Genomic DNA, 19,454 nt, shown 5'->3' on the forward strand with positions numbered 1-19,454 from the left:
GACAAATCGTGGAACCTCTGGACATACTCAGCTATCTTGGAACCTTCCATCTTTAGGTGCCAGAATTCGGTCTCTAACCTCTGAATTTCCGCGCGAGAACAGTACTTCTTGCGCATGAGTTCTTTCAACTCAGTCCAGGTCAGTGCGTAAGCTGCGGCTTCGCCAAGGGTCTGGACCTGTAGATTCCACCAGGATAGGGCTCCATCCACAAATAGCCCTGAGATGTAAGTGACTTGCTGATCCACAGCGCACTTGCTCATGCGTAGTACGGACTCGGTCTTTTCTGCCCAGCGGACGAAAGCAACAGCACCACCTGTGCCGTCGAAGTTTATGGGCTTACAGTCCAAAAATTGTTTGTAGGTGCACCCTGCACATACATTACATCATAGGAACGGCATTAGCATCTGCTAAAGGAAATCCATTTAGGCCATGGTATGTCTTAATGACTTAGGGTTACCATGAGGAGGATTTTGGTTGCCGTTAATGTTCGAGCTACTTCCACTTGGTCCTCCTTGCGAGGCAGCATATTGAGCAATGGCGGCAGCAATAACTTGCTGTAGTTCTTCAGGAGTAGTGGGCATCGGCTGAGGTTGTCGTCTTGGTGCCATCTTCTAAAGATGCGTACGTCGATTAGGCCATAATAAACATACGTATATAGTAATAATAATATATAACATCTCATGTTATCAATACATCACACACAACATCCCATGTCCCAACATCCCATGTCACAAATTTCATACCTACAACATCCCATGTCCCAACATCCCATGTTGCAAATATCATACATACAACATCCCATGTCCCAACATCCCATGTTGCAAATATCATACAACATCCCATGTCCCAACATCCCATGTCACAAAACATAAATAAGAAATCAAGTGAATCAGATATGGTGAGAATACGGCGATTGTTATATATATCGAGACCATAATGTGGTAAGGGTATCAGTACGTCACTGTATCATACAATCACAAATCAAATAGGGGCTACATCACCCCTGTCAAAAACAATATCACATCAGTGTCACATACATCCAGTACATCAACAAATATCAACAAAAATCAGTATTGTCAGATGGTCTCCAAAAGGCTGTGCAGTCACAATCGCGGTCGTCTCACCATCGCCTACCACTATGGCACCAATGAGCCCTATGCGGATGGGGGTGGAGGAGGGGGAAAGTGAGTGTAGAGTAAGCGGCGTAAATGAAGCCAATCCTCCTCCATCGCCTGCTGAGTGCGAATAACAGATGCAATCTGCTGCTCCATAGTCGTAAGTCGGGCAGCAAAGTCAGGAGGTAATGATCGAAAAGGCTGAAAAGATGAAGATGTCTGACCAAGATATGGACCAAAAGATAGCTGAGCTCTCTCGAGCTCCTGGAGTCGCTGTGTATGGGAATCATGCTGATGGACAAAGGACATCAAGACGTCCTCAATGGTATGTCCCATATGGAATGGATGATATGGATCAGTAGGTGGCATCGGTGAGGAAGATGACCAAAGCAGTGGCGTGCTGGTGGGATCGAATGGTGCTACATGAACAGAAGATGGAACAGGTGTCATCTGAGGTATGAAAGGCATAGGCATCGGTATGTGCCCAAAGAGGTGGGCTGAAGAGCCCTCTCCAGGCCCTGCTGGAGGTACAAACGGTGGGATCTGAAATGAAAAATCAGTATGATGTGCCTCAGTGTGATGTGGTGGAAGCGGTGGAACATCCTCGTCAGCCGGTATCCAACCGTGCTGAGCCTCCTCATCGGGTGGATCCATATGCTCTGCAAATAGAGCGTGCTCAGGCTCAATGGGTACAGGATCAAAAGGAGCAATGACAGGATCAACATGATCAATATGATGGTCAACAGGGACGTCAGCAATCAAAGGTGGGTCAACAAAAGGATCAACAGCATGATCAGCAACTAACATAGGGACATCATCAATAGGAAGATCGCCAAAACAGGCTCAATAGGAACGTCAGCATGTACCAAGTCATGCTCATGTACAGGATCGAAAGCAGCTGCCTGCTCTGGGGCTACGGCAGGCTCCGGGTCGTCAAAAGCCATGTCAAAATCCAACTCTGGATCAAAGGGATCGATAGGATCGACGGGATCGACAGGGTCCTCCATATGCTGGTCCATAGGAATATACTCAATATCGCGGTCAGGATCAAATCCTGGAGGAAAAACGGGATCGGAGTCCTCAATAACGTCGTGCTCAAATACAAGGCTCGGAATGGGGGCGGCAGAAGATGCCTGATCAGGGTCCGAGTCATGAACAAAATGCTGAATGCTCACCTCGTGAGACGGAGCAGATGCCACAGACTCAAAAGAGTCTGGGACTGGTGAGTGAGCGGGCGAGTCTCCAGCTGGGGCATCAGCAATCATCAAGAGACCGCCAGCGGGTAAAGGGGCTGCATCAGGATCCTCGTCCTCAAAAGGCTCGTCCTCGTAGAGATCGATGTTGCCGTCAGCCTCGGCGTCTAGTAATAGCTCGTGTGCTGGGTAAGAAGCAAGAGGAATCGGAGCTGGAATCACAACAAGGGGAAGATACTCAGCAGGATCGCCATCAATAGGCTCATAGGCACCCTCGGGTAAAGCGAAGGGCAAGGAGTCATCAGTATGCTCATCAATGCCGTCGGGTAGAGCGAATGGCTGGAAGTCATCATCATCCGTGCTCGAGTAGTCTGAGGTATGCACCTCATGCTCCGATGACACAATGTCATCCGACACTATGGGTAGAGGTCCAGTGGTATCTGAGTCTCCGGTGCCTGATGTATCCATGTGTCTGTAACACAATCACAAGTATGCACAAATAATCAGTAAATCAGGTAATCACATAAGTTACCAAATAATAGTCACATAATTCTCCTAGTCCCACTAGCCTCCCAGCCTCCCAGACTGTCCTTCCTAGTCCCACTAGCTAACTTTCCCAGCCTCCCAGACTGACTCCCTAGTCCCACTAGCAAATTCTCCCAGCCTCCCAGACTGACTCCCTAGTCCCACTAGCAAATTCTCCTAGCCTCCCAGACTGACTCCCTAGTCCCACTAGCCAACTACCTCGATCCATTAGATCGAGCCTCGGCCTCCCAAACCGAGCCTCAGTCTCCCAGACCGAGCCTCAGCCTCCCAGACTGAGCCTAAAAATAAATAAAATATGCTCAACATTTGTTTACAAAAAGGTTTTGGATCTGGACTTAAGTGGTATGCAGAAAAATGTTTTCGTGAGAGCCCTAGTGATCATAGTCTAGACTCGAGAAGGAATCCTAGTTCGCTATGATCAGAGCTCTGATACCAAGCTGTCACACCCTGGCTTTGCGGAAGCGTGGTTAATTTGGTGTGACTTCTTAATACCATAGCTTAATCATAACAAGCTATATGAATTAAAATATGCAAGATCATCCATTAAAATAAAATAGTAAAACATTGTCTTAATGGGTTAAACACCCAACAACCACAACTTGTCTAAACATTACGAATGCAAACTTAACATAAACATGATTCAAGGACTGTGACTTGTCCAGGAAAGAGTCACAAGCCTCGAACCCTGGATGACCTCGGGCCTAATGCAGCGGAAAACAAGCCATACCGCGCCAGATCGTTAATTCCCTGAAATACATGTAAGTTGAAAAATCAACAATAATGTTGAGCGAGTTCATGCGAAAGTGCGTAAACAAACCTTTATCTTTATCAAAAACCTGGTATGTAGCAAATAAGGAAAAAGAGATCACCAATGGTTTGCAAGGCCATTGATATGTGTGAAGTGCAAGTAGGGATGACTCAAACCTAGCGGATTTATGCGTCGGGCACTAAGTCACCCCGAGGTCCGTTATGCTGGACCTGGGGCTGGGCTCGCTACACCCAGATAGATCTACCCCTCCTGTCCCTCGGTCCTACTACGAGGATTAATGGCCTCAAGTTGTGCCTACCCACTCACATGATCTGAGTAACAACCTCCTTACGCTAACCATACCATGTATAAACATATTCATAATCATAGTAACATGTATTTCACCCCCGCAGTTTATAAAACTGAAAACAGTTAAGAGAAAAGGGGGACATGAACTCACAGTGAGTGCGTCACAATACCAAGTAATCCAAATATCCAACTGCTGCGCAACGACCTACATGTGCTAATTCTATTAGACGGATGGCCGTGCCTTAGCTTATAGTTTAATTTTTCGGGAAACGGTTAGACAACCGTTCCGTGTATATACTTGGTAGAAAATCTCCTTCCCAAGGATGGGGGAATTAATACATGTGCGTTTATAATATTAAGTCTCACTTAATATATTTTATTTCTCATTCCAAAATATAATTATTTTTCTCAAAAATAATATATTTTCTCTTTACATAATACTTTCCAAAATAATACGTTGACAATATCCGCGTTTATGAATATTTCCGTATAAAGCGTAAGTTACGTTTTGGCGATTAAGTGGTAATAGTAATTACCATTGTAACTTATATGTTTGTCGTAAAGGCGTTGGTATTATTTTGGGTTCGACAAAGTTAGTAAATATTATTTTTACTCTAAAAATAATATTTATATATTTTCACAAAATAATCATAAACAGTGTGATGAAAAATATATTTATCGAATAAATACTTATCACGTTTAGTTTTTGTGAAAATCCCACCTCCGAATATTTGATAAATAAAGTCATGGCGAAATATAGTTTGAAAACATGTCAAAAGTAGTCTAACACTTGTAAATAATTCTAAGTGTTAGATTTTTAGAAAATTTCGCCAGAGTTTCCCCTGTAAGAGGTGGCCACGCTTTCAAGCGTATCATTTTCTTTTACAAAATCACTTCAACAATTTCTTTTAAATCAACCAAATCAATTTCCGATACTTCAAACTAGTTTCAACACATTAAACTTGTAGACTAGTATGTAAAATCACATTATTACATGAACTTGTAGTTTTTCTAAAACTATTGTGTAGATCTCGTTACATTTAGTGGATCTATGTATAAAATAGTTTAGTCTTGCAAAAACCCCGTTTTTGGAACAAATCACTCTTTACAACTTCCCGACAATTTTTATAAAAATTGTTATTTTGTCGGATCTTTCGTCTCACAAGTGTTTATACACTTGTAGTTTATAAAAATCATCTTTGTTAACATGTTATCCAACTTGTATAAAACATGATTTTCTCGACACCCGGTTCTACGAATATACCACTTATACATACGTAGATCGGCTCGTTTAAAATACTATTTTACATGTCAAAACACTTTTACACAAGTTCATGTTTCCCGTGTGGTGGAGTTTCACCTTTTAACCCTTGTACTAAACGAAACAAGTGTATGTCAAGATTCATGATCTTAACAAAGTCGGGTTAAACGATGATAAGAGCCACCACAACGTAGATCGGGCCTCAACAATCAACATATTCAAATACTACGACTTTTACACGCGACATGGCTCTTTATCCAACAAAATTCATGTTTTAGTAGTCTTTATAGATTCAAAAGGTGGGTTACCGACTTTTAACCGTTAAAAATCCTTTTAACCACTTTAGATACGTTCAAGAACAAGTTTTAAATGTTATACCTCTAGCTCGGGGCTAGGGAAGAATCTAGTCGAAAATGGCGTGGATAAAAGCAAGTGAGCGAGGTCCTTCAACTTTCGTTTGCTTCCGGCTTCCTTATACGTGATCCCAGACACTAGTATATGCTCGGAATGGCAAGACACGAACCGAAAAATGGATGGATGGTTGTGGGTATGTTCGGCCGAGAGGGAGGGGCAAGGAGGGAGAGAGAAAGTGTGTTGGGTGTGTGTGAGTTTGTGTGGTGTGGGTGTGTGTTTATATAGAAAATTCAAGTGCCTTCGTCCATCGGTTTATATCGTCTAGATGTCCGCGTAATCTAATAAAATAATCAAAAGTTGTACTTGTCTTGTCCTCTTGGTTGGGCCGATCCCATTAGGGGGAATGCCATCCGGTTCGATCTCGATTGTTCAGTTAAGGTTTAGTTTGGTTAAGTCGGTTAACTTTAGGGACTAACCCCGTTAGTTGTTTAATGCGTTATAAAGCGGGTGTTAGGGTAATCAGGGACCCTAACTGGCTCAGAAAAAGGCTAATAATATTTTTGGCAATATTTTTATGTTCCGGGTATAGTCCGGTTGTTCGGTCGGATAGTAATCCGTTAAAGTGCTTAAGTAATCCTTTAAGCGTTGTAAATAATATTTTTAGCGACACAATCTATTCTGCAAAGTGTCAGGAATAATTCCTCATGTTTTGGCACTTTATTAATTAGCTAGAAGCTAGTATGTTGACAGAAGTGCTGTGTTTTGTGCTTAGAATACGTTTTAGGCACATCCAATCTCTATATCTTATTCCTAGAGACGCAATTATACAACCCTTGTATCTCTACACACACTATGGGTGTAGTAAAATATTTCTGGCTCAATCAGGCCTTTAGAGGCAGTGTCTGCCTGATGCTGGCTATATCAGCATGTCAAATAGGTTATCCGTTCAAATGCTACTGTGCTTTTGTGCATCATGTTTGTCACTAATGTTCAGTAAATAAATAATGTAGTGACGGAAAAATCAAAGTATGATGCAGATATGTACAAGTATCAACAATCAGGTAGCAGTTTATCAGAAATCTCAGTCAAGCACAGTAATTAGGCAACAATTAATAGTTAATTAAGTCGTACGGATACCTGGTTTTGTGAGGGTTGTCACACTCTAGGACTCGATTGATAAACTGTGAGCACATACTTAGCATACCGAGCAAACCAAGGTGAGTTCACACAGCCAAGGCATGGGGTTCCCAGGGTGGGAATGGGTTTTTGGATTATTTATTCGTACTTACTCAGGTGATAGAATTTAATGATATGGTCCTCAGGGTGAGGAAGGGTAACGATGAGATACGACCTAGACTAGTATACTAATTGAACTGATCTTCGCACACACGCCAGGGGTTGGCCGCGATATTATGACTGATCTTCGCACACATGCCTTAGAAAGGCCGTGAACTATATACTAAAACTTCGCACACATGCCAGGGTGGCCGCGATACAAATATACATAGTCTAGAATACTTGAGAACTTTCCCTAATCTTCGCATACATGCCTAGAGGGCTGCGATCCGAACTATTACGATACATGACTTAATGAACGAACATAAGGCCTACTCTACTATTATTATTACTGAACTGTTTACTGTGAACTCGCTCAACTAGTTGTTGACTATCTGCTGCATGCCTTGCAGGACCTTAGGTACATATGGAGCTTGCACAAGGAGGAGCAGGTCGTTGTGGGCACGGATCGTGAATGTTTCGTTAAAACACTTTATGACACTTCGTACTTTATTATGTTGGGTTTTATTTATACGCTTCCGCTAAACAGTGATAACATACTTATATTTTGAACACCTTTCATATTGGTGGTTGAATGACATTTGCTTTTACTTATTAATTACATGTTCAATATGATTGGTGGCTTGATCCTGGTCATGTCACGCCTCCAAGCGGTGGTACTCCGCGTGTGGATTTTGGGGGTGTGACAAATTGGTATCAGAGCCATTGGTTATAGAGAACTTGGTTTTAATAAGGGAAAAACGTTTTTATTAAAACCAGACTATAACCAGAACAGTGCTCTCAACGATCCACAACGACGCTTCGCTCCACGTGCAAGACTCAACATCCTAGGTAATAAGGTTTACGTTTATTACCTGCTTGCTAGAACTATATAGAACTTTGCTCGTAGTATGCTTAGATTACATTGCCTACTATACGTCACTACATGAGAACACCTATGTGCTTACACTCTTCTGTCATCGCACTACTCGTGAACCTTTCTCACTTACTCTACTTTTACTATGAAGATCATGTCTGGACGTGTGAACATGACTCAAGCCCAGTTGACGGCTCTTATTAATGAACGAGTAGCTGCGGCACTTGCAGCTGCACCAGCAGGTAGTATACCCTGCGGATGGGATACACACTAGGATATTTGAATCCTACATTCCTAAATCAACCTTTGTATTTAACATTGTCCTATTCTATGCACAATAGGTCAAAACGCTCCACAACCTGTCTGCACATTCAAGAACTTCATGGACTGTCGTCCAAGCACATTCAGTGGCACGGAAGGAGCAGTGGGACTACTCCATTGGTTTGAGAAGCTCGAGTCGGTATTCGAGATGTGTGAATGCCCTGAGGCTCGTAGGGTCAAGTACGCCACTGGTACTTTGGAAGGAATCGCGTTAACTTGGTGGAACGCGCAAGTACAGATCCTAGGGTTGGCAGCTGCTAACTCCACCCCTTGGAACGATTTCAAGGAGCTGATTAAACGTGAATACTGCACACGGGAAGACATCCACAAGTTGGAAGACGAGTTTTACCATTTGAAAATGACTGGGTCAGAAATTGAAGCTTATACCAAAAGGTCAAACGAGCTGGCCGTGCTGTGTCCAACGATGGTCGACCCTCCAGTCAAGCGCATTGAGTTGTATCTCAAGGGGTTAGCGCCAGAGATCCAGAGCCATATGACATCGGCTAATCTTGACAACATCCAGGCTATTCAGCGCCTTGCTCATCGTATTACGGATCAGGCAGTAGAGCAGAACAAGCTGCCAAAACGCATCAGTGCTACCACTACTGCTGTTACTACTTCTGCTACTCCCAGTGACAACAAAAGAAAATGGGATGGGGATTCCAGCAAGGGATCAGCTTATGTTCAGTCACAGGTTCAACAGCGAAAGACTGACAGTTATCAGAGTCCCAGTCTTCACTCTTCAGGCAATCAGGGGCAGGGTGGATATCGGGGAATTCACCCACTATGTAATAAGTGCAACAGACACCACAGTGGACGGTGTCGCAAGGAACGTTGTCAAAGATGCCTCAAGTTAGGGCATGAAGCTAAAGACTGCAGGAGTGCGCGACCTGCAAATCAGAACCAGCAACTACAACAACCAGCTCCAAAGAACCAACAACAGCAGCCACAGCGTGGAAACCGGGGGTGTTTCCAGTGTGGGGCAGAAGGTCATTTCAAACGTGATTGCCCTCAATTGAACCAGAACCAGAATCGCAACAACAACAACAACCAGGGCAACGGGAACAACAACAACGGGGGAAACAACAACAACAATGGCAACGAAGCTCGGGGTCGTGCTTTCGTGCTGGGTCGGGGCGACGCAATGAATGATCCCAATGTGGTTATGGGTAAGTTTCTTCTCGACGATATTTTTGTTACTGTCTTATTTGATTCAGGTGCGGATACAAGTTATATATCGTTAAAAGTGAGTAAAATGTTAAAACGTACACCAACACCCCTAAACACCAAACATGTCGTAGAGTTAGCAAATGGTAAAAGTGTAGAAGCCGCACATGTAGTCAAGGGTTGTAGCATCGTTTTAGCTGGTCAGACCTTCTCAATTGATCTTATACCCATAGTTTTGGGTAGTTTCGACATCGTCATCGGTATGGATTGGTTATCCCAACATCACGCAGAAATTTTATGCAAGGAAAAGATAGTTCGCATTCCTCGTTCTGGCAAGGAACCTCTCGAAGTTCAAGGTGACAAGAGTGGTGCTGTGGTTAGCATCATCTCTTTCTTGAAGGCTCAGAAATGTTTACGAAAGGGGCACACTGCCATCTTGGCACTTGTTACTGATACATCAGCGAAAGAAAAGAAGTTGGAGGATATTCCAGTAGTACGCGACTTTCCTCAGGTGTTTCCTGAAGATTTACCTGGGCTACCGCCTCATCGCCAGGTCGAATTCCAGATTAATTTAGCTCCTGGAGCAGCACCCATAGCCCGCGCACCGTATCGTTTGGCTCCAACTGAACTGGAAGAACTGTCAAAGCAACTACAAGAGCTTTTGGAAAAGGGCTTCATTCGTCCAAGCTCTTCGCCTTGGGGAGCTCCAGTGTTATTCGTGAAAAAGAAGGACGGTACCTTCAGGATGTGCATTGATTACCGGGAACTCAACAAGGTGACGGTGAAGAACCGTTATCCTCTTCCGCGTATAGAAGACTTGTTCGACCAGCTGCAAGGGTCGAGTTTGTGACAACTCGTATTCCAGAACCTTCCGTTGTGTTTGACGCGGCATGTACGAACGCTACGTGACTAATTGGTATGCTATTTAAATGAAAGGTCATGAGTGGTTTATGATTATGTATTATGTGAAATGTTGCTAAGTGTTAACTGGCTTACAAATTCCACTCGCGCAACCCCCCTTCGGATCGTGCAACACTCGCTCAACGGCCGCACACTCCATCACACTGTTCTCGGCCCAAATCCCTTCTCGGCCCAAGATCTCCAAGGACCAGAACTGGGCTCGACCCGTCTCTTTCTTGTGCGCATATATGAACCCTCGTATATGGTTCCTAATTATTTTTGCTAAACATTAAGAACTCCAAAACCCTAGGCTTCCTCCTCCTCTCCTTGGAAACCTGTCGGCAGCCCTCTTTCATCCCGAAGTCCCTATCAACTCCATCTTGATTTCCGTGCGGTTAGTATTATTCTACTAGTTGGTCGAACTTGATAAATGATTTTTTTTAATTGTTTGATTGTTATGTTATTGCCGATGTTAATGATTATGGTGGTATGAGCATAGGGTTATGTGAGTGGAAAATTGTGCTAGTGAAATCTGATATGAATTATTATATTGTTGCACGTGGTTGCCAATAGTTCAAAGAATGATTAGGGTGTGAGTGCATGAATTTGTTTGTGAATATTTGACCAAGTTTGAATGATGGTTAGTATTTTGTTCAAATCTTTTGTGTTTCAACTGTGTATATTTGAACGAGGAGGTAGGATGTTTGACATTAAAGATTCATGTTAATAAACATATAATAACAAACTGTTAATTGTGAATGGAATGATAGAGATGGAAACTGAAGTGGTTTGTATATATGTTATTCACTGTTCGAAGTTATGTAGGGGATCGGGAGTATAATGAGGATCGCATGGATATAATCATACGAAAAGACTAGGCTCATAATGTAAATAAATTATGGTTCACGATGAAGTGGATGATTATCTAATAAAATAGTTTGTTATAAAATAAGAACATGTTAATTCGATTTAAACCCTGATGATGCACGTGATGATTGGAGTATGCGAAAGATTATCACAAATATTATCGTTAAGTGAATATGTTCATAATGGTGATTAGGTGTTATGATGCTAACTAGCAATGGCAGTGAGCTAGGGCTGCATAGTTAATACATGATGTACCACTCTGTTCAACTTGATATTTGGGCTTAGGATGCCGACCACGGTTGTTGACCATATAATGAATTCATATTGTGTTGATCATGCTATTTGATCCGTGGAAATGGTAAATGGTGTGTTAACTCTTGTTAATAATTAGGCGACAACTAGGGGTCATGTGAAGTGATGATAATGGCATAAACTCTTATTTTGGTCCCTAAAATATATCATGGTGAATGACTCAGATTAAAGTGGGTATTAATGATATTTGTCGGTTGTAGAAATGGTGGAGAAGTAACTGATTGATTATGTAAATTGATTTAACATGTGTCAAAGGAAGATATAACCTACATAGCCTTTAATCGCACACATGGGCACTAGTTGCACACCCTCGGCCCAGTCACACGAAAAATTTGGGCCAGTTCTGATGGGCCACAAGCTGAAACTTGAATGCACAAGTGAAACTAATCACACACCCTACTTCAGTCACACAATATTTGGGCTGGGTGTGTCGTTAGGTCGCTCTACATGTGGGCCACACAGTCCCTTAGACCGATCAACAGTTAAGCCGCACACGTACATTTAATTATTGATTGGGCCGGACCATGTAACAGGATCAGTTAGATAGGCATACATAAATGCTTGATGCACCAAAGTAGTTAACTGTTGCACAAATTGTGAACATGCATGCTATGTGCAAGTCAAGGTTACTCGATATATATTTACATCATATGCTAGGTGTAAGGGAAGAATGATGTGTGTTATCGGTTATGGACTTCATGTCGAACTTTTACAATTAGTATGATAGTAATGCACGAATGAATTGCACGATTAACCGATATGCCATGTAAGATGATATGTGAATTGCTTGATCGTTACTTGTGTAATGTGTAAGAAGAATTCGTGATCTATGTGTAACTGATTGTCTTTGGTAACCACGGTAGGGTTTGGTTGACCGACTTGGAATGGGTAATGAAACGTAACATACCGAGCAAATCTAAGGTGAGTTCACTACATTCGAGCATGCGTCCCAGTGGTGGGGGACAGTCAGTGGTTTGGGGTAAAAACGGGTATATTGGTTAATATTCTCACCTATCATTTTTGTAAGTCCCTTATTATGTTACCTGGAGGGTAACGGGTATTAGTTGGTAGCGCTACTTAGGTTTAGCACCCTCACACCGCTCCTAGATAGGACAGATGTGAACTAATTACCCAGCCATGGCCCAGTACTTGATAGGAGTACGTGGGAAGGGCAGTCATGTGTTTCAGGAGCCGTCTTGTTCGGAATTGAGATATTAACAATATTACTTGCATTGTCAGTGAACTGTTTTACATACAACCGGTAACAAACGTTTTCTAAAACTGTGAACTCGCCAGCTTTGTCTGATACACTTGTTGCATGCTCGCAGGTCGTTAGGTATCTTGGATTTGGAAACTTGCTGTCTGGAGGAGCAGGAGTGGTCATGGGTCGACTGAAGAGACTCATGTGATTATTTGTTTACTATTACACATTGGTTTTTGAACAAGTTAATTATGGTTTATTATTTGCTTCCGCTGAACATATTGGTTTTCGCATAAACTTGTGATGGGATTTTTATTAATTATTTGAGAAATTTATTTTGAAACTTGTGGGTTCAATGTAAGTAGTGGCTCATTGTCGGTACGTCACACGCCTACTAGGGACACTCCCTAGGTGGTATTTTTGGGGGTGTGACAGTTTGGTATCAGAGCCACTGGTTATAGTGAACTTGGTTTTAAAACGTTTTTATAAAACCAGACTATAATCGAACATATCCGAAATCGACCATGACACTCAGCTCCAGACTGCAAGGTTCGTTTCTCGTTTACTAATGCATAGTATATCTAGTGTTTGCTTACGAATAACATCACACATGAATGCACATTTTAGCACTGCAATATGAACTTCTATGTTACCAACCCATGTTACGTGTTTTAAGAGTGCGACTCTTCTTGAACTTTCATGATCTATGTTTTGGCGTCATCTGTCTTATTGCTTGAATTCGGGGAACCTTTTAGCGCGAGTTAAGAGGCACTGAGATAAGCATGCAAATTTCCTTATTATTATGGGTGCACACGTAATAATAATGTGGGGTGCATGTGAGTCCCAGGGAGGCTTAACGAGTGTGAGAGGGGTTCCGCTCTGTTAATTGATGTTATGTTAGAACTCAGCAGTCTATAGGAGTCATAGCGGTGATTGTCTCCTACTCGAACATGATCTTTTCACCCCTTTCTGAATCTTTACGAATCTCGATGCTATCGAGTACCACCTGATCACAAATCTGAACGCCTAGCGAAGTGTGTAGAATGTTAGGTGCTAGTACGAACGTCCCTGAGTTGGATGGCTTAGCGTCACATGATTAGACTATACTTTCCTCACTTATCTTTGTTTGCTGGAACTTAGCGTGCTGACGCCTTAGATCCCGAAGTGCAATCACTTCTGCAACACTCTCGCGACATACTGTGTATTACTCAGTCAACTTGCAAATTGCAAGAACGATGGACAAGAGGGTAAACGTAGTACCTTACCGACTTCAGCATTTGAACGACCCTAGTTACCGGCAATGAACAACAGCGATTTGACTCCAATCGAATCCTTAACCCCAGCCAGCGACTCATGGGAGTCGACTCTTACGAACCAATCGGGACAAAAATCGATGACGATTGACTGTAGAGCGGACTGTGTAACCGCCCGCACCATGAGTAGTGCCTAAGGACGTGGCACGGAATGTGAAAAGATAGACCTTGTTGGTGAAAGGACGCAGGACACCGTTGCAGGCAACGATATTAGAGGCAACAGTCGCGGCAACATCAAGGTGCTCGTATTCGTAGCTTACAGTATGGAAACGAAGGTGACCTCGACAAGGATTGACTGTGTTAAGTCAAGGTGACGACAACCAAGGGAACGACGGCAGTACTGGAAATTCTCATAACAAAAACAACACTGGAAATGAAGCTCATGGGAGGACATTTAGCATTGGCATAGGCTATACCAGGCGTAATAGCAACACGATAGCTTGGATGGGTAGCTATTCGCTTCGTCTCTATTCTGTTTAACCCTGATGCTTCTTGAAACCGAACCTGTTGTGGAGTCGGCTGATGCAAGTCAATTGAAGCCTTATATGTTCACTAGGATGCAAACTCGACCTTGGGGGACAGGTGTTTTACATCGACCTTCCTTCTACTACCCCTGATGGTTACAATGCAGTAGTTAGTGTGGATTGGGTATTCGGAAATCGCGTAGACACACCCTGTGAGGAGAAAATTTTGTGTGGAGAATCGTTATTTGTTCTAAAGCAACAGAGTGGTGCAAAGGTTAGCGCCATATCAGCTAAGCTATGAAAGCCCAGAAGTGTCTACGGAGGGATCACCACGCTACGTTAGCAACCGTTACTGATGTTGAGGCTAAGGAAAAGATGATCGAGAATCCACCAATTATTCGTGATTCCTCTCAGTGTGCTACCCGAGGAGCTTACAGATTTACTTCCACCACTGTTAGGCAGAATCTCAATTTGATCTCACGACAGGGGCATCCCTGATTACTCGTGCTACATGCCGTCTTGCACCAGGAGGGTTGCAAGGACTATCTACAGGAGCTGTTGGACAGGAGTTTTATTGGACATAGTTTTTGTTCGTTTTGGGGAGCCCCAGCTATATTCGGGAAGATGAAGCCTTTTCGTATGTGTACTGATTATCTAGAACTCAGCAAGGTGACAAGCGAGAACTGTTTGCCTCGACCATGTGTCGACGGAAGACCAAGAGGAGAATGTTCCTGAAACGGCATATCAAACACAATACGGCCATTGCGATTTTTTTTACACCATGACCATTGAGTTAATCAACACACCAGCAGCTTTATGGACCACAGCCGTGTTTATTGATGACGTTTTGGATCATTTCCAGGAGAAAGGAACGTCATGGATGGCATTTGTAGCTTATTATAGAACCCTGGGGGAGGAGCAACTCCACGCGCAGTTTACCTAAGTGTGACTTCAGGATTGGGGAGGTACGCTTGCTTAGTCGCGAAGTCGACGGAGTGGAAATACATGCAGATCCCGCTAAAGACCCTTTCCATCAGATATTGATCGGCACCGAATAGCCCATCGGGGATATAGTAATTTCTTGGTCCAACTAGTTTCTATCGTAGATTCATCACAGGACTCTCGAGGTTTTCGCAGCTTCAATCTCTTTAGCACAGCAGAGTGCTGTGAACTCTTAAGAGACGAAACAGGAGGACGTCTTTTCAGCTTTTGAAACCCAACCCTGCAACGCACTGAGCATCACTTCTATCCGAGGGTGCTGATGATCTGGTGGTATACCATGATGGTCCGAGTCAGAGTCTCAATTACACACCGATGTAACATGAGAGGGCGATGGCTTACGTGGTAGATTAGCAGGAAGAATTGCGTGACTCACAACCTGGGGTGGAAGCTATGATCTCAGATTTGAGGTGGAGGCACTACTTGGGTGGTACCAAATACATTACTTAGCCCGATCACAAGGGCCTCTCGTGTATCGTTGTTTCGAAAGGACCTAAAGAATGCAATAACATCGTTGGATGGAACTCTTGAACGAATACGACCGTGAAACCTGGACGTGCACGAGCTTTGCGGCTCGCTATCGACTTTAACATACCTGATCAGACTCGCCTTGTTCAAATTGAAGAACTGAAGGAAGAAAGTTCTCAAGATTGACCCATGCGGGGCATGGGGAAGCAACCTTTGGTAGGTCGGACGATAATTGCTACGTCATGGAACGAATATGGACCTCACTATACAGTAACCTTAAGGAACTGGGGCAGGCGAAGCACAAGGGCCTCGATATCCTATTCATTTGAGTTTTGAAAGGATGTATTAAAACCTGAAGACCATCTACGGATGACCGGGCCTGAAGTCCCACATAGCGACGCATGAGAACGATGTTTGACTTGTGGGAAGGTCGAAGTGGAGTATCAGTAACCGGAAACACATGTATGGAAATGAGAACAGACCGCCATGAATTTGGTCACTAGTCTACTTACAACTCGAAACTGAAACATTATCACCGGGGTGATCATTGATGGACTCAAGTTACCAGCATACTTCCTTGCAATCAAGAAAACTGACAAGTCTTCACAGTTGTGAATGTTCCTCTGAGAGAGGTGGCTCTTAGACACGAGGTACCAACTCCTGTCACCTCTGAATTTGATCTATGCATGATCTATATCAGGCAATACATGACACCCTTGGCTCACGTCAGGACCAGGGCATTGCTTATCGCCGTTGGGAAAACGATCAGAGTAAACGAACCACCCTGACTCTCGAACGCATGAGGCGAGCATGTGTGTGACTGACCTTAATAGATTGGAAGGACACTTACTTTAGTCGAGTTCTACTGCAACATGTACTATTCTGGTATTCAGGCAGCTCTGTTGAGGCAATACATAGATGATAATGCCAACCTTCTTGCCAGACTAAGATGGGTGACAACTTAATTACTGGCCCTAGACTGGTACTCGAAACTCTTGGGAAGGTTGTTTTTGGATCGGGAGTCGATTGGCGGCAACGCATGACCGTCAGGAAAGCTGATAAACCTGAGAAACGCTGGAAGATCGCTGTAGGCGATCGTATTGTGTTGAAAGTCTTACCCTGGGAGGGTGTGGGATGCTTGGGAAGCACGACGAGCTTAACTGACGTCTGATGAAACACGTGCGATACCTTTACGGGAGAAATTTATCGAACACAAGGACCAGGAGGTCAAGGTGCGTAACGATTGTCGTATCCCGATTGTGAGAGTTCGTTGGAACATAAGACGTGGACCGGAGCTCACATGGGAGCATGAGGATCAGATGAAGCTCAAATATCCTTAACTTTTTCCTGATGACCAATCTAATTCTGGCACTACTGGTGAATTTCGGGACGAAATTCCATTTCAAGTTGGGGAAGATGTGGTACCCGAGGAAAGTCCACAGTCATCCTGAACGAGGAAAGTCCACAGTCATCCTGAACTAACACCGTGCTGCTTTGCATTACATATCAAATTTCGGGACGAAATTTCTTTCAAGTTGGGGATGATGTGACAACTCGTATTCTAGAACCTTCCGTTGTGTTTGACGCGGCATGTACGAACGCTACGTGACTAATTGGTATGCTATTTAAATGAAAGGTCATGAGTGGTTTATGATTACGTATTATGTGAAATGTTGCTAAGTGTTAACTGGCTTACAAATTCCACTCGCGCAACCCCCCTTCGGATCGTGCAACACTCGCTCAACGGCCGCACACTCCATCACACTGTTCTCGGCCCAAATCCCTTCTCGGCCCAAGATCTCCAAGGACCAGAACTGGGCTCGACCTGTCTCTTTCTTGTGCGCATATATGCACCCTCGTATATGGTTCCTAATTATTTTTGCTAAACATTAAGAACTCCAAAACCCTAGGCTTCCTCCTCCTCTCCTTGGAAACCTGTCGGCAGCCCTCTTTCATCCCGAAGTCCCTATCAACTCCATCTTGATTTCCGTGCGGTTAGTATTATTCTACTAGTTGGTCGAACTTGATAAATGATTTTTTTTAATTGTTTGATTGTTATGTTATTGCCGATGTTAATGATTATGGTGGTATGAGCATAGGGTTATGTGAGTGGAAAATTGTGCTAGTGAAATCTGATATGAATTATTATATTGTTGCACGTGGTTGCCAATAGTTCAAAGAATGATTAGGGTGTGAGTGCATGAATTTGTTTGTGAATATTTGACCAAGTTTGAATGATGGTTAGTATTTTGTTCAAATCTTTTGTGTTTCAACTGTGTATATTTGAACGAGGAGGTAGGATGTTTGACATTAAAGATTCATGTTAATAAACATATAATAACAAACTGTTAATTGTGAATGGAATGATAGAGATGGAAACTGAAGTGGTTTGTATATATGTTATTCACTGTTCGAAGTTATGTAGGGGATCGGGAGTACAATGAGGATCGCATGGATATAATCATACGAAAAGACTAGGCTCATAATGTAAATAAATTATGGTTCACGATGAAGTGGATGATTATCTAATAAAATAGTTTGTTATAAAATAAGAACATGTTAATTCGATTTAAACCTTGATGATGCACGTGATGATTGGAGTATGCGAAAGATTATCACAAATATTATCGTTAAGTGAATATGTTCATAATGGTGATTAGGTGTTATGATGCTAACTAGCAATGGCAGTGAGCTAGGGCTGCATAGTTAATACATGATGTACCACTCTGTTCAACTTGATATTTGGGCTTAGGATGCCGACCACGATTGTTGACCATATAATGAATTCATATTGTGTTGATCATGCTATTTGATCCGTGGAAATGGTAAATGGTGTGTTAACTCTTGTTAATAATTAGGCGACAACTAGGGGTCATGTGAAATGATGACAATGGCATAAACTCTTATTTTGGTCCCTAAAATATATCATGGTGAATGACTCAGATTAAAGTGGGTATTAATGATATTTGTCGGTTGTAGAAATGGTGGAGAAGTAACTGACTGATTATGTAAATTGATTTAACATGTGTCAAAGGAAGATATAACCTACATAGCCTTTAATCGCACACATGGGCACTAGTTGCACACCCTCGGCCCAGTCACACGAAACATTTGGGCCAGTTCTGATGGGCCACAAGCTGAAACTTGAATGCACAAGTGAAACTAATCACACACCCTACTTCAGTCACACAATATTTGGGCTGGGTGTGTCGTTGGGTCGCTCTACATGTGGGCCACACAGTCCCTTAGACCGATCAACAGTTAGGCCGCACACGTACATTTAATTATTGATTGGGCCGGACCATGTAACAGGATCAGTTAGATAGGCATACATAAATGCTTGATGCACCAAAGTAGTTAACTGTTGCACAAATTGTGAACATGCATGCTATGTGCAAGTCAAGGTTACTCGATATATATTTACATCATATGCTAGGTGTAAGGGAAGAATGATGTGTGTTATCAGTTATGGACTTCATGTCGAACTTTTACAATTAGTATGATAGTAATGCACGAATGAATTGCACGATTAACCGATATGCCATGTTAGATGATATGTGAATTGCTTGATCGTTACTTGTGTAATGTGTAAGAAGAATTCGTGATCTACGTGTAACTGATTGTCTTTGGTAACCACGGTAGGGTTTGGTTGACCGACTTGGAATGGGTAATGAAACGTAACATACCGAGCAAATCTAAGGTGAGTTCACTACATTCGAGCATGCGTCCCAGTGGTGGGGGACAGTCAGTGGTTTGGGGTAAAA

Source organism: Helianthus annuus, chromosome 17 (assembly GCF_002127325.2).
Source record: "Helianthus annuus cultivar XRQ/B chromosome 17, HanXRQr2.0-SUNRISE, whole genome shotgun sequence".
Classification (NCBI taxonomy): domain Eukaryota; kingdom Viridiplantae; phylum Streptophyta; class Magnoliopsida; order Asterales; family Asteraceae; genus Helianthus; species Helianthus annuus.